We start from the raw sequence: 13,775 nt of genomic DNA, 5'->3' as shown, positions 1-13,775 counted from the left end.
GGATGTACAAATCCCCAAAAGATGTGGGAAAGGGTCTCATGAAGTCTATTCCCCATACGTCGAATAGTTCGATTTCCAGAATATTTTGCCATGGCATCTCATGTCATTTCGAGATGTTTCCTGTTCATTGACATCTATCACATGACTTGTAGAATTCATGCACATTTTTGAACAGGGTTGGCCAATAAAATCCGGACTGAAGCAATTTTACTGATGTTCTCGTTCCACCAAAATGCCCTCCATATGGAGATGAGTGGCATTGGTGTAGGATATCTTACTGCTCTTCTTCTGGAATGCATCTTCGGATTATTTGGTCTCCGCATTGCTTGAATAGAAACGATTCATCCCAGTAGTAATGTAGCATATCATGTCGAAACCTCTTTCTGCCCTGTCTAGATAAATCAGGAGGAACAATACCAATAACAAGAAAGTTAACAATGTTAGCATACCACGGCGCAGCCGTGACAAATAATATTTTTTCGTCAGGGAAATCTTATTTAATTTCTATGATGTCAGGATAAACATGTTTGTTATCTAGTCTAGACAAATGGTCTGCCACTTGATTCTCTATATCTTTTCTACCCTTGATCTCTAAATCAAATTCTTGCAGTAGTAATATCCACTGAATTAGTCTAGGCCTTGCTTTTTTTTATTAATCAGATATTTAATGGCAGAGTGATTTGTGTGCACAATTACCTTAGTGCCTATTAGATATGGCCTAAACTTATCGAATGCAAATACTACTGTTAAGAGTTCTCTTTCAGAGGTGGTATAATTAACATATGCATCATTAAGAGTACGACTTGCATAGTAGATAACATTAAAGATTTTACTTTTTCGTTATCCTATCACCACTCCGGCTGCATAGTCACTAGCATCGCACATGGGCTCAAATGGTTCATTCCAGTCTGGTGGGATAACAATTGGTGATGTCGAAAGCTTCTTCTTCAAATCTGTGAAGGTATGCAAACAATCATTAGTAAATTTAAATGGATGATTTTGTTGAAGCAAAAGACATAAGGGTTTAGAAATTTGTGAAGAGTCTTTTATGAACCGCCTGTAGAAGCATGCATGTCCAAGGAAACTGCGTATACCTCGTACATTAGTAGGTAGGGGAAGATTTGCAACTGCATCCACCTTGGCTTTGTCGACTGTGATACCATGGCATGAAATTTTGTGACCCAACACTATTCATTCTGTTACCATAAAATGCCATTTTTCCCAGTTCAATACTAGGTTGACTTCTTCACAGCGTTTCAACACCTTGGATAAATTACCGAGACATCGGTCAAAATCATCACCCGAGATGAAAAAGTCATCCATAAATATTTCCATGCACTCTTCCACCATATTCGAAAAGATTGCCATCATGCATCTTTGGAATGTAGCTGGAGCGTTACACAGTCCAAACGACATTCGTCTAAATGCATAGGTACCATACGGGCACGTGAAAGTCATTTTTTCTTGGTCCTCAGGTGCTATGGAAATTTGGTTATACCCCGAGTATCCATTAAGGAAGTAGTAAAATGCTTTTCCCACTAATCTATCCAATATTTGGTCGATAAAAGGGAGGGGAAAATGATCCTTTTTTGTGGCTTTGTTGAGCTTCCTGTAAACCATGCATATGCGTCATCCCGTAACTGTTCTTGTGGTGAGGAGCTCGTCATGCTCGCTTTTAACCACGGTCACACCACTTTTCTTTGGTACGTATTGCACCGGGCTAAACCATGAACTATCAGATATAGGATAGATTACTCCCTCATCCAGACATTTTATAATTTCCTTCATGACTACCTTCTTCATGATCGGGTTGAGTCGTCTTTGGGGTTCCACCGAGGTGATGTGGCTATCTTCAAGATTGATTTTGTACATGCATATGGTCGGACTGACTCCTTTTAAGTCTGCCATCTTCCATCCTATAACTTTCATATGCTGTGACAAAACATTCAACAAACTACTCTCCTGTTCGGAGGTTAGGTTGGAAAAAATTATCACTGGTGGGTTTCATCAACTCCTAGATAAGCATATTTCAAATGTGATGGAAAAGTTTTAAGTTCCAATTTCAGTGCATGTTGTGAAGATGAATCATGAGATTTAACTTCCTCATATTCTAAGGGTTCAAATTTCATACATGATCTGTTATGAAGAAGTCTCAATTGTTCCCTTGTCTTTCCTCTGTATCTTTCATTGGTATCGTTTTCTGGGTGTTCATTGCTCATATTTCTATGGTCGAGGCCTTGATTTTTAGGATCGTCTTCTAAAAATAGTTCGTCTAGGCCAAAGTTTTCTGCTTCATGTATCTTGGTGTTGGGTTCATGGTATAAAGTACTGTATTTATCGAGCCTTAGAGATTCACCGCGTCCAATGATTGTTTTTTATTCAATCTTGTTAATGCATTGGCATTCCTCTGAATTGTCCACGTATTTCACAGAGTTGAATACATTGATAGTGATGCTTTGCTCTCATAATCTCATGGTGAATTCTCCATTTTCATAATCTATGAGGATTCTCCCGGTGGCTAAGAAGGGGCATCCCAGAATGATTGGTGCGTTTTCATCGGCTTCGCAATCCAGGATGAGAAAATCAACTGGAAATACGAATTTATCAGCCTTTACTATGACGTCTTCTATTCTGCAGTTGGGTCGCATATAAGACCAATCAACCAACTGTAGGATGCCTGAGGTGGGATGGACGTGATACCCGTCCAGCTTCATAAATATGGATTTTGGTATCAAGTTTACACTTGATACCAAATCAATAAGAGCTCGTCTTATGAAGTCATTACCAATGGAACATGGTATTATAAAACTGCCAGGGTTGTTTTGATAGGAGTTTGCTTATTGTTGAGTAGATTTCTGTTGTCGTGGCGATACGTCTACATTCCTTTTCTTTGTAACAATTTCCTTAAGATACTTGTCGTAGGAAGGCATTTGCTCGATGGCTTCAAGTAAGGGCATATTAATATACAATTGATCCAGAACGTAACAAATTTCTTGAAATGGATTTCATTATCATGCTTCTTTAACCGTTGAGGGAACGGTGATGGAGGTCACACATCGACTGCTGATGGTGCTGAGTAATCGCTGGCCTTGGCCATGAATTCTTTATTATCCGGTCGATGCTCTTCTAAGCCTTTACTTCTTTCCTTCTCTTCAGGCACTTTCTCTCAATCAACATTCTCGGATTTATCATCCAGTTGTGTTACACCTTGGCGAGGATTGTTCAGGTGTTCTCCCCCAAACTTGTGATCTTGGTTGACTTGCTTTTCACTCCTTAGCATAAGCACATTGCATTGCTCCTTCCCATGATGCTTAGTGACTTCAGTATCACTAGGGAGATTTCCATGTGGGCGAGAATGTAATGATGCAGCAATTTGTCCCACTTGATTCTCCAACGCTCTGAGAGATGAACTATGGCTTTACAAAAGCGTTGCTTGGCTTTGTAGCAAATTTCCTTGATTTTTAATTGTTGCAGAATGTTCGTGCATCAAGGTTTTTGTGAAAGCCATGAAATCTTTTGTCGAGGCCATGAATTCCTGCAATGATAACTCCAAGGAATTAGTATTCGAATTAGTGTTAGAGGAAGAAGCTATTCCTTTATTGGTTTGCCAGGGCTACTGATGATGTTGATTCTGAAAATGTTGATGGTCAAAATTAGTTTGTTATGGCCTGTAATTTGCGGCTTGATTGTTACTATTCCCTTGATTACTCCATGAAAAAATTGGGTGTTGTCTCTAACCAGGATTGTATGTTTTCGAATAGGGGTTATTATTGTTCCGATTGTAATTGCCCACAAAATTGGTTGACTCATGGTTTTCAGGACATTCACTCTCATGATGATAGCCGTGACAAAATAGGCATACATTATTGGTCACCTTGACTTCTCTTACCTCATTAGGACGTTGCAAATTTTTCAACATATTGGTTATGCCGAAAGTTGAGCTGCTACCGAATCATTACCTTCTAATTCATATACTCCTGATGTTTTTCTACCAGTTCCCAATCTTACACTTGGAAATTGATAATCATTATTTGTTATCCCGTCGAGGATGTCAAAAGCTTCCTCGGGTGATTTGTCTAGTAAGGTGCCATTCGCTGAGGCATCTAGCATCATTCGAGTTGGTGCGTTGACTCCATTGTAAAACATCACTACTTGCGTCCAATCGTGAAATCCATGGTTAACAGATTTACGAAGTAGACTTTTGTACCTATCCCAACATTCGTACATTGATTCATCATCTCCTTAGCGGAAACTCGCAATATTGTTCCGAAGCTGTGTATTCATATTGGGCGGATTATATCGGAGTAGGCTCTTGACCATGACTCCATTGAGCCGGAAAGAACTCCGCTGAGCCATGCTCTTACACTATCACGTAAGGAGTAAGGAAAAAGCTTCAGTTTGACCACTTCTTCATGTACTCTTTGTTATCGAAATGAATTGCATACTTCAAGGAAAGCACGCACATACTGCCTAGCATCTTCATTGGGTGTACCACCAAATTGTCCAATAGAGTTTAGCATATTAAACATCACCAGTTTAAGTTTATGAGGGCTCAAGAATAGGGCTCAAATGATCTCGTATCACTCTTGGTCTTGCAACTTGAAGATTAATTGTTGCTCTGGATCTCCTATCTCCCATGTGTTGGAGTTGATTTGATTGTTCTCTAGTTCTTTGGGTACGGAACCTTTGTCTGAGTGATTGCTCAATTGGTCAAATGTTCCAAAGGCTTACCAGAAGATCTCAGGGGCAATATAAAAACCTACAAAAGAAAATAAAAACTATGACTAAGTAAAGTAAGTGACCAAAATAACTTGTTATGGCTAAAAATTTCGTCAGTTGCCAATATGATGATTGTAATAATATAGCATCTTCATTGGGTGTACCACCAAATTGTCCAATAGAGTTTAGCATATTAAACATCACCAGTTTAAGTTTAAATGAGTGGTTTGTATCTCTGATGCCACTATGTCTGGATTGAGGTCATCAAGAATAGGGCTCAAATGATCTCGTATCACTCTTGGTCTTGCAACTTGAAGATTAATTGTTGCATCTGGATCTCCTAGATCTCCCATGTTGTGTTGTATTTGGAGTTGATTTGATTGTTCTCTAGTTCTTTGGGTACGGAACCTTTGTCTGAGTGATTGCTCAATTTCAGGGTCAAATGGTTCCAAAGGCTTACCAGAAGATCTCAGGGTCATGCAATAATAAAAACCTACAAAAGAAAATAAAAACTATGTTAGACTAAGTAAATATAAAGTGACCAAAAATAACTTGTTATGGCTAAAAATTTCGTCAGTTGCCAATCATATGATGATTGTAATAATACTTTTATTTAACGATTTTATTAAATAAAGGCATTGTTACTATTATTTTCAGTTATATATATGTGTTTAACATAAACTGGAAGATAATAAAGTCCATATAATGACATAATTGTTATTATTAAATGATCCATAGTCAAGTATTATTATGGGCATGGACAATAATAATACGCTTAAAGACTAACATGTTATTTATTGATGAAAACGAGTTGTCATTGACATAGAGATGTCAGAATTGATACATGATTATATTGTTACAGAACAATGTATTGGATTGACCCACCATGAGCATATGTCTTGGATTATTATATGACAGTCATAACAATGCTCATGGCGATGACTATATGTATGATCCTCAAACTTGAGATCAATATTATCCCAACATATATTGTTGTATGTTTTGATGCAGCTAAACAAGCTCCGAAATTGGTTGCTGTATAAAGATTGTTATTGAATATATCTCAATATATGTAGTGGGTGTGTATGAATAAGATAGGATTTGTCCTTTCTACATAATAGGAAATATATCACAGGCCACTTGATTGAGTAAGACTATAAACGCATGGCCATGCTCGAATAAGTTGATATGAGATATCATAAAATATTCGTTAATTAAAGTCTACTCTAGATATCAAGAAATAATAGATGGGTTATACAAGTGTGACTATTCCAAGACTTGTGCCTATTCTAGATATAAAGAACATAAGGATGTAATACATAAAAGAGTTAATCACCAAGATGATATGTCAAATCATATTTTCTTGTAACTTAGGTGACAATGATATATTGCTAGATGTCACTCATTGTATGTAATATTAGAATTGTTTTAATAATTACTGCTAACGTTACAAGAACCTACAGGGTCACACCCTAGGATTGAAATGAGCAAAGATGTACAATTTGTTGTACGTTACTAAATTATATCTAGAGTTAATTAAGTATATATTTTAATAATCTTGAATATTTAATTTCAATTAATTAAATATAGATTTAATTAATTTGAAATAATAAAATCTCTAATATGACTAGGGTAACTTGGATATAAAAGGATTATTAAATTCTAGTTAATTAAATATGGATTTAATTAATTTGAAATAATAAAAACCCTAATATGATTAGGGTAACTTGGCTATAAAAAGGGTGTGTTAGGTCTAGCAGCCGTTTTAGAGAACACACACAAAACCATCAGTTATTTTGTCTTAAAATTATTTTGGGGGAAAACAAAATTGCTCTCAATCGGGGTGAACTGAGTAGAGATCGAGACGTGATTTCGTGGAGGCTTACGATTCGAACCGATCTACATCGCCAGTATTCACTGTTGTCCTTGCTGTTTTTCAAGGAACCCGCTGTAAGTATTAGCATCTCTTCCTCCCGATTTCAGTTTTTCGTACTTGGATCACTGGTGAGACCGTCGAGTTTTGTTTCCGCTGCACCATGGGGTGCGCCGATGGTCCCAATAGTGGCATCAGATCCACTTGTACAATCTGAATTTGGGTTAAAATTTTGGTTGATGCGATATGTATAAGATGCATATTCTAGTTTTATCGATTTCGGTAAATATGTTGATATCATTGTTCGAATCGATAACCGCAACGATTAATATGTTAATTTGTTAATATGATTTTCAATCGATTTGTTGATGGATGATCTATGAGAGTGCGATAGCATATCGCGTTTGGAAGTGGAACAGTGGTTGTTCTGATGCAGAAAACCTTCATGATTGAAAATCCCAAAAGCACGATTCTGTTGATAATTATTATCAAATCGTGAAGTTTTTCCATAGAAACAGAAGTACTATTTTCAAAAAAAAATCCCATCGCTAGGGGCTCCGCCCCTTGACCCTCATTAGCAGTACAAATTGAAGGCCCATATTAAAATTTTGTTTTTTTGAACAAAGGCGTAAGAACGTGTATATATATATATATGATATGTTTGTTTTGTACGGTGTTTGACATGCATGGTTATAGCCCTTGTTCACTTTATAATGGTTTAATTTGAAATACGGTCTGCGAGCCGTGTCTTTCTATATCTCTTTTATATTTCTCTTCTCATCTTACTCCCTCGTATGTAAAACGAATTTCATTTAAAATTGTAAAACTATGAAGATTCACAAGGAGCAGAAGAATGGCGAGAAGATGCCTAGAGAGCAGTCTTAGGCTTTAGGGTTCTTGGTTCTCCCATTGGCTTGGGATAGGCCACCTTAGTCATTGTTTAGGCTATAACCATTGCATCTTATTTATTGCTATATTTTTATGCATGCAATGCATCAATGAAAATAAGAATAAAAATTGATGAGATCAATAAGGGCCTATATTAAAATAAATCATGATGAATAATTACGCAAATCCCTCTTTATAATCTAAGTTAACTTAACCATCCAATATTTACCCTCATTAAGGTTTTGATCGATATTGTGTGGGCTTTGCCAAAGATTGGCACATAAATCTATCTTGGTTAGACGTGGAGAATAAGCAAGTGATATTCACCGGTTGAAATATTGGTAATAACATAGCTAGGTTATTCTAATAGGATTAGAAACTTAGAGGTTAAATATTTGGATAAGTCATGAGATGACTTGAACAAAAGTTGTTCACCAAAATGAGGAGTTACATGAGATGTAACTAGTCAAGTGTTACTTACCTAATAATCACTATCATAAAAGAAAGCCAAGCTGATTTAGGAAATTGATGTATTATGGATCCTCACCCACTAGAAATATTTTCGTTGAATTTTTCCGAAATTAAAACAAAGAGGGTTTTTAATTTTGAATAAAATAGTGGGAGTAATTTGTAAATAAAGTCTTATTTATAAATTTTAATTCGGTAAATTTACTTACTTTAATATTTCCATTATTGTAGATTTAATGGCAAACAACACTTTATCACTGTGATCACTCCTTGAGAAGGATAAACATAATGGCATAAACTTCCTTGACTGGTTTCGTAATTTGAGAATTGTTCTCAAACAGGAAAGGAAGGAATATGTCATTGAGGAACCTGTTCCTGATGAACCGACAGCTAATGCTTCAAAAGCTGACAAAGACAAATTCAAGAAACATATGGATGATATGTTGGATGTCTAATGCTTGCAACCATGACTCCTGATCTTCAGAAGCAACATGAGGACATGGTTGCATATGAGATGATTCAAAATCTCAAAGAAATATATGAAGGGCAAGCACGTCAAGAGAGATATGAGACCTCTAAAGCTCTATTTCAATGCAAAATGGCATAGAGAACTCCTGTAGGAGCTCATGTCATCAAGATGATGGGCTACATTCAAACGTTGGAAAAGATTAGATTTCCTCTCAAAGATGAATTAGCTACCGATGTTATCATACAATCGTTGTCAGATAGATTTAGCCAATTTGTCCTTAATTTCAACATGAATAAAATTAACAATACTTTGCCACAGTTACTTGGCATGTTACGAACTGCTGAAAATAACATGAAAAAGGTTGGATCTAAGCCCATACTAATGGTCCACAAGGACAAAGGAAAGTGAAAGAAAAAGGTAGTGGCAAAGTCTAAGGGCAATGGTAAGACCAAACCAAAAGGGAAAAATTCATTGAAATCCAAAGGGGGAGTTAGCAAAGAAGGAAAATGTTTCCATTGCGATAAGACCGAACACTAGAAGAGAAACTGTCATGTTTACCTTGAAGAGGTCAATAAGGCAAAAGCAAACGGAATGTTTGTTTCAGGTATTTATGTTATTGATGTTAATTTGTCAACATCTACTTCTTAGGCATTAGATATCAGTTGTGGTTCTCATATTTGTACTTCTGTACAGGGACTACAAAAGAGAAGGAATCTGGCTAAAGGAGATGTGGACCTACGAGTAGGAAATGGAGCAAGAGTTGATGCATTAGCTATAGGGACATATGTTTTATCTTTGCCTAGTGGACTTGATTTAAATTTAGAGGATTGTTATTATGTGCCTAGTTTGACTAAGAACATTATTTCTATTTCTTGTTTGGACAATTGGTTTTGAGATTATTATTACTAATTGTTGTTCTTTTTATCTTGATAGTGTTTTTTATGGTTCGGCACAATTGGTTAATGGTCTCTATATTTTGGATCAAGAAAACACCATTTATAACATAAATACTAAGAGATCAGAAACAAATGACTCGAATCAAACTTATCTTTGGCATTGTCATTTAGGCCATATAAGTGAGAAACGCATATCAAAACTCCATAAAGATTGATTCTTAGATTCATTTGTTTTCGAACAATATGATGTATGCAAATCTTGCTTGTTGGGAAAAATGACTAAAGCTCCTTTTAATAGTAAGGTGAGCGAGCAAGTGATTTATTGGGGTTAATACATAGTGATGTATGTGGACCAATGAATACACAAACCAGAGGTGGATTCTATTACTTCATTACTTTTACCGGTGACTTCAATCGGCATGGGTATTTTTATCTTATGCGCCATAAATCTGAAGTCCTTGAAAAGTTTAAGGAATTTATAAATGAAGTACAAAATCAACTAGGTAAGAGTATTAAGGTACTTCGATCAGATAGAGGTGGAGAATACTTAAGCATAGAGTTTGATGAACTCCTAAAAGAATGTGGGATTGTCTCACAGCTTACACCACCTAGTACACCATAGTGGAATGGAGTTTCTAAAAGAACTAATCGAACACTGTTAGGCATGGTTCGATCGATGATGAGTCATAATGATCTTTCAACTTCTTTTTGGGGACATGCACTTGAAATAGCCACTTTCACACTAAATCGTGTTCCATCTAAATCGGTTCAAAAGACACCATACGAGATATGGACTGGGAAACATCCCAGTATGTCTTTTATGAAGATTTGGGGTTATGAAGCTTATATAAAACATCAGATGTCTACAAAGCTCGAACCTAAATCTCATAAGTATATATTTGTTGGATATCCTAAAGAAACTAAGGGATATTATTTCTTCAACCCTAATGAGAACAAAGTGTTTGTTGCTCGAACAGGAGTTTTTCTCGAAAGAGAATTTCTCTCAAAGAAAGGAAAGGGTAGAAATATTGAACTTGGAGAAGTTCAAGAGCAACAGATAAATGAACCTGAAGTTGAACATGTTTCACAAGTTGTTGAGGAGCATTCAACAGATTTACAAACACAATCACTGCGTAGATCCACAAGAGAACATCGTGCACCTGAGAGATTTGGATTTCTTGTTATGACACATGGAGATGTTCTTTTTATGGATCAAGATGAGCATAGGACTTATCAAGAGGCAGTCTCTAGCCCAGACTCTGAGAAATGACTTGAAGCCATGATATCTAAGATGGATTCCATTTCAGTAAACCAAGTATGGACTTTGGTTGAACCACCTGAAAGGGTCAAACCTATAGGGTGTAAATGGGTTTTCAAGAAGAAAACTGACATAGATGGTAATGTACAAACATACAAGGGGAGATTAGTCGCTAAAGGTTTTTGACAAGTTCACGGTGTAGACTATGACGAAACATTCTCCCCTGTAGCTATGTTTAAGTCTATCCGGATCTTGCTCGCAATAGATGCATTCCATGATTATGAAATCTGGCAAATGGACGTTAAAACCACATTCCTTAATGGAAAACTTGAAGAGGATGTGTATATGACACAACCAGAAGGTTTTGTCTTTCCAGGAAATATTGGAAAGGTTTGTAAGCTATATAGGTCTATATATGGACTAAAGTAAGCTTCTCGAACCTGGAATCTTCGTTTCAATGATGCAATCAAAGAGTTTGGTTTTATCAGAAATGAAGATGATCCTTGTGTTTATAAGAAAAAAATATAAGAAAAATATTTCAAATTCCAACTAGAAGAGTTTGAAAAGAAAATTTCTTATTTGCGTAACTTACTTTCAAGAGTTAATGACGATCATCAAAAGAGACTTAATGATCTTAAAGCTTCTTTTAATAGGGTTGGAACAAACCATTTTGAAAAAGGAAAAAATTCAAATTCCAACTATGTTATAAAGAACTTTAAATCTTACAATCATAGAGGTCCCCAAAAAACCTCAAGTGGTAAGATCATTAGAAGTATATGGGTCCCTAAAAGACTCTTTACTACTAAAGATAAGGATATCCTAACTAAATGGATACCCAAGGGGACTAAGTTATTATGGACTAATGCGTATGAACCCAAAAGAATTTGGGTACCAGAAACCAAAAACTAATATATGTTTGTAGGTGAATGAGCATTGCTTGAAGACACAAAGAACAAGATCAAATTCATGGTACCTTGATACTGGATGCTCAAGACATATGACCTGATATAAGAGCCGATTTTTAGAACTTAAAGAAAAAAATAGATGAGTAGTGATCGCTTGTAAATGTATATGTTAAGGCAAGCAAACATGTGCAAGTATACACAATCGATGCAAGTAATATAGTAGTAAGTGAGTATCGTCTCCATAGGGATTGAATTAGAAATATATTTTCACCACAACTAAAACTTATGTCACAAGCTAACTCCTACTAAGTATTATCAATTTAAGAATCACTTATCTAGACAAAAGGCTATCTCTCGATGCTCTTACAGTGCAAAGACATGTTTACAAAAACCAAGCTATCTCTCGATGCTCTTACAGTGCAAGGTAAATATTTAAACTATGAGCAAAACAGTCATAAGCGAAACATATTCGTTATTCATACAAAAATATTGTTCAGGCAAAACAAAGTTTAACACCAAGTAAAGCATTCATGGTTCTATCAAAGATCATCGAAGATTCATCGTTTAATACAACCCTAAATAAAATAAGAGTTAAAAACAAAGGAAGAACGACTCTTAAAATCGGGGCTCTGTCATAATAATCCTGATCAGCATCGCGTCTACCTTGGCGATCACCCTTTCTCGAGCCTGATCACCGCTCTATCGTTGGCTATGGAGGACACCAAGGAAGGTTGGTGGGTAGACGGTGGGAAAGCACTGCAGTTGCTTGCTCACGCCTTCGGTAAAACTCTTCTATCTTCTAACTTTCCCCCCTTTTTAACAGCTACGGCTGGTTATTTATAAAGAAATATTGTAACCCCCTAGACCCGGCCTATGCATTTCGACTAAGTCTAGTGGATCACATTATGATTATTAAAGACATTTTTCGAAACCGTTATTCCATAATAAAAATCACATTATAAATAACATGAAATTATAAACAATTATACTATCAAAATCCACTCGTAAATATAGTACCAATAAATAATAATTTAATTTAAAACTTGTCTTCAAATTCAATATCACAATAAACCGAGCATTATTAGCAAAAGTTATCATAAATCCGTATTTTAAAATAAGGCCATGTCACCAAAATAAAGTCAACTTGCCATAAAAACATTACAATTTGATTTAATTCAAGAGATATGTTGATCCTCCAAGTGCTCGAACCAAGGTATCTAACCAACAGTATCTGAAAGGGGAAAACATTTTCAAAAAGTGAGCTAGGCTCAGTGTGTCCCAACATTTCCATAAAATCACAATATACAAATCATAGTCCAGTATCTCACAAATTCGTAAAAGAGTTAATTTTTTGAAAATCATATTTTAAACCCTTTTCTGGTACACCATCAGTTTCCCAAAAGTATTTTCCATATAGCTTACTTTATGCACATAGCAAAAGAAAGCCGACTTAAGGATAGGCTATGAAGCTTGTATCCTTAAGCCCAAGTCAATAAGTCCATATAGCTTACCCTAACACACAGCAAAGGAAAGCCGACCTAAACATCTTGGGGCCCTCAAGAGTCACATTAAGCCCAGTTAGCTTGATCAGAGCTATTCCATCGTATTTCAATTCCAAATTCATTGCACCATGACATAAATTCCATAATCCAAAAAACATGTAATCATATACCATTTCAAAACAAAAATTAGATAGCAGCCATATTCCATAAATTGTCACATTAAATTGGTGCATCCATAAAACAATAGCCAATGATTCGTGTACCACATATTAAAACCAATAAACATTCAATAATATAGGGAACACCCTCGACAATAGGTTCAAATAGCAAATTTACTGATTGCTGGTTTCACCACGCTCTGCTACAATTTTCGAACGGGTGAATACTGGCACACGTGGTTTAACTGATCTAGAAGAGCTGGTCGGCTCGAACGATCCGGAGAGTCTCTTGTACCTTCAAACATAATAATCTATCATCCCAATCCTATTTAATTGTTCAAAGCTAGTCTTCTTAAGTATATAAGCATTTTTCGAGTTTGACTATCAATTTGTTGTATTTCGAGTCTAAATTTGGCCAAACGGATTGCGGAAACGGAATCAGACGTCGAAAATATAAAGTATGACTTTTCGGAAATTCAGATTCTTGGTCAAAGTCAAAGTCAACCACTTTGACCGTCGATTTGGAGACCTTCGGGTTTGAATTTGGCGAAACGGACTACGGAAATGGATTTGGCACTCGAAAACTATCAGGATAGGTATACTCGGAAAAGATTTACGGTCGTTTTAAGGTCGTCAAAG

This window comes from Hibiscus syriacus, unplaced genomic scaffold (assembly GCF_006381635.1).
Source record: "Hibiscus syriacus cultivar Baekdansim isolate YM2019G1 unplaced genomic scaffold, ASM638163v2 tig00110610_pilon, whole genome shotgun sequence".
Taxonomy (NCBI): Eukaryota; Viridiplantae; Streptophyta; class Magnoliopsida; order Malvales; family Malvaceae; genus Hibiscus; species Hibiscus syriacus.
Note: the sequence above shows the minus strand (reverse complement) of the source record.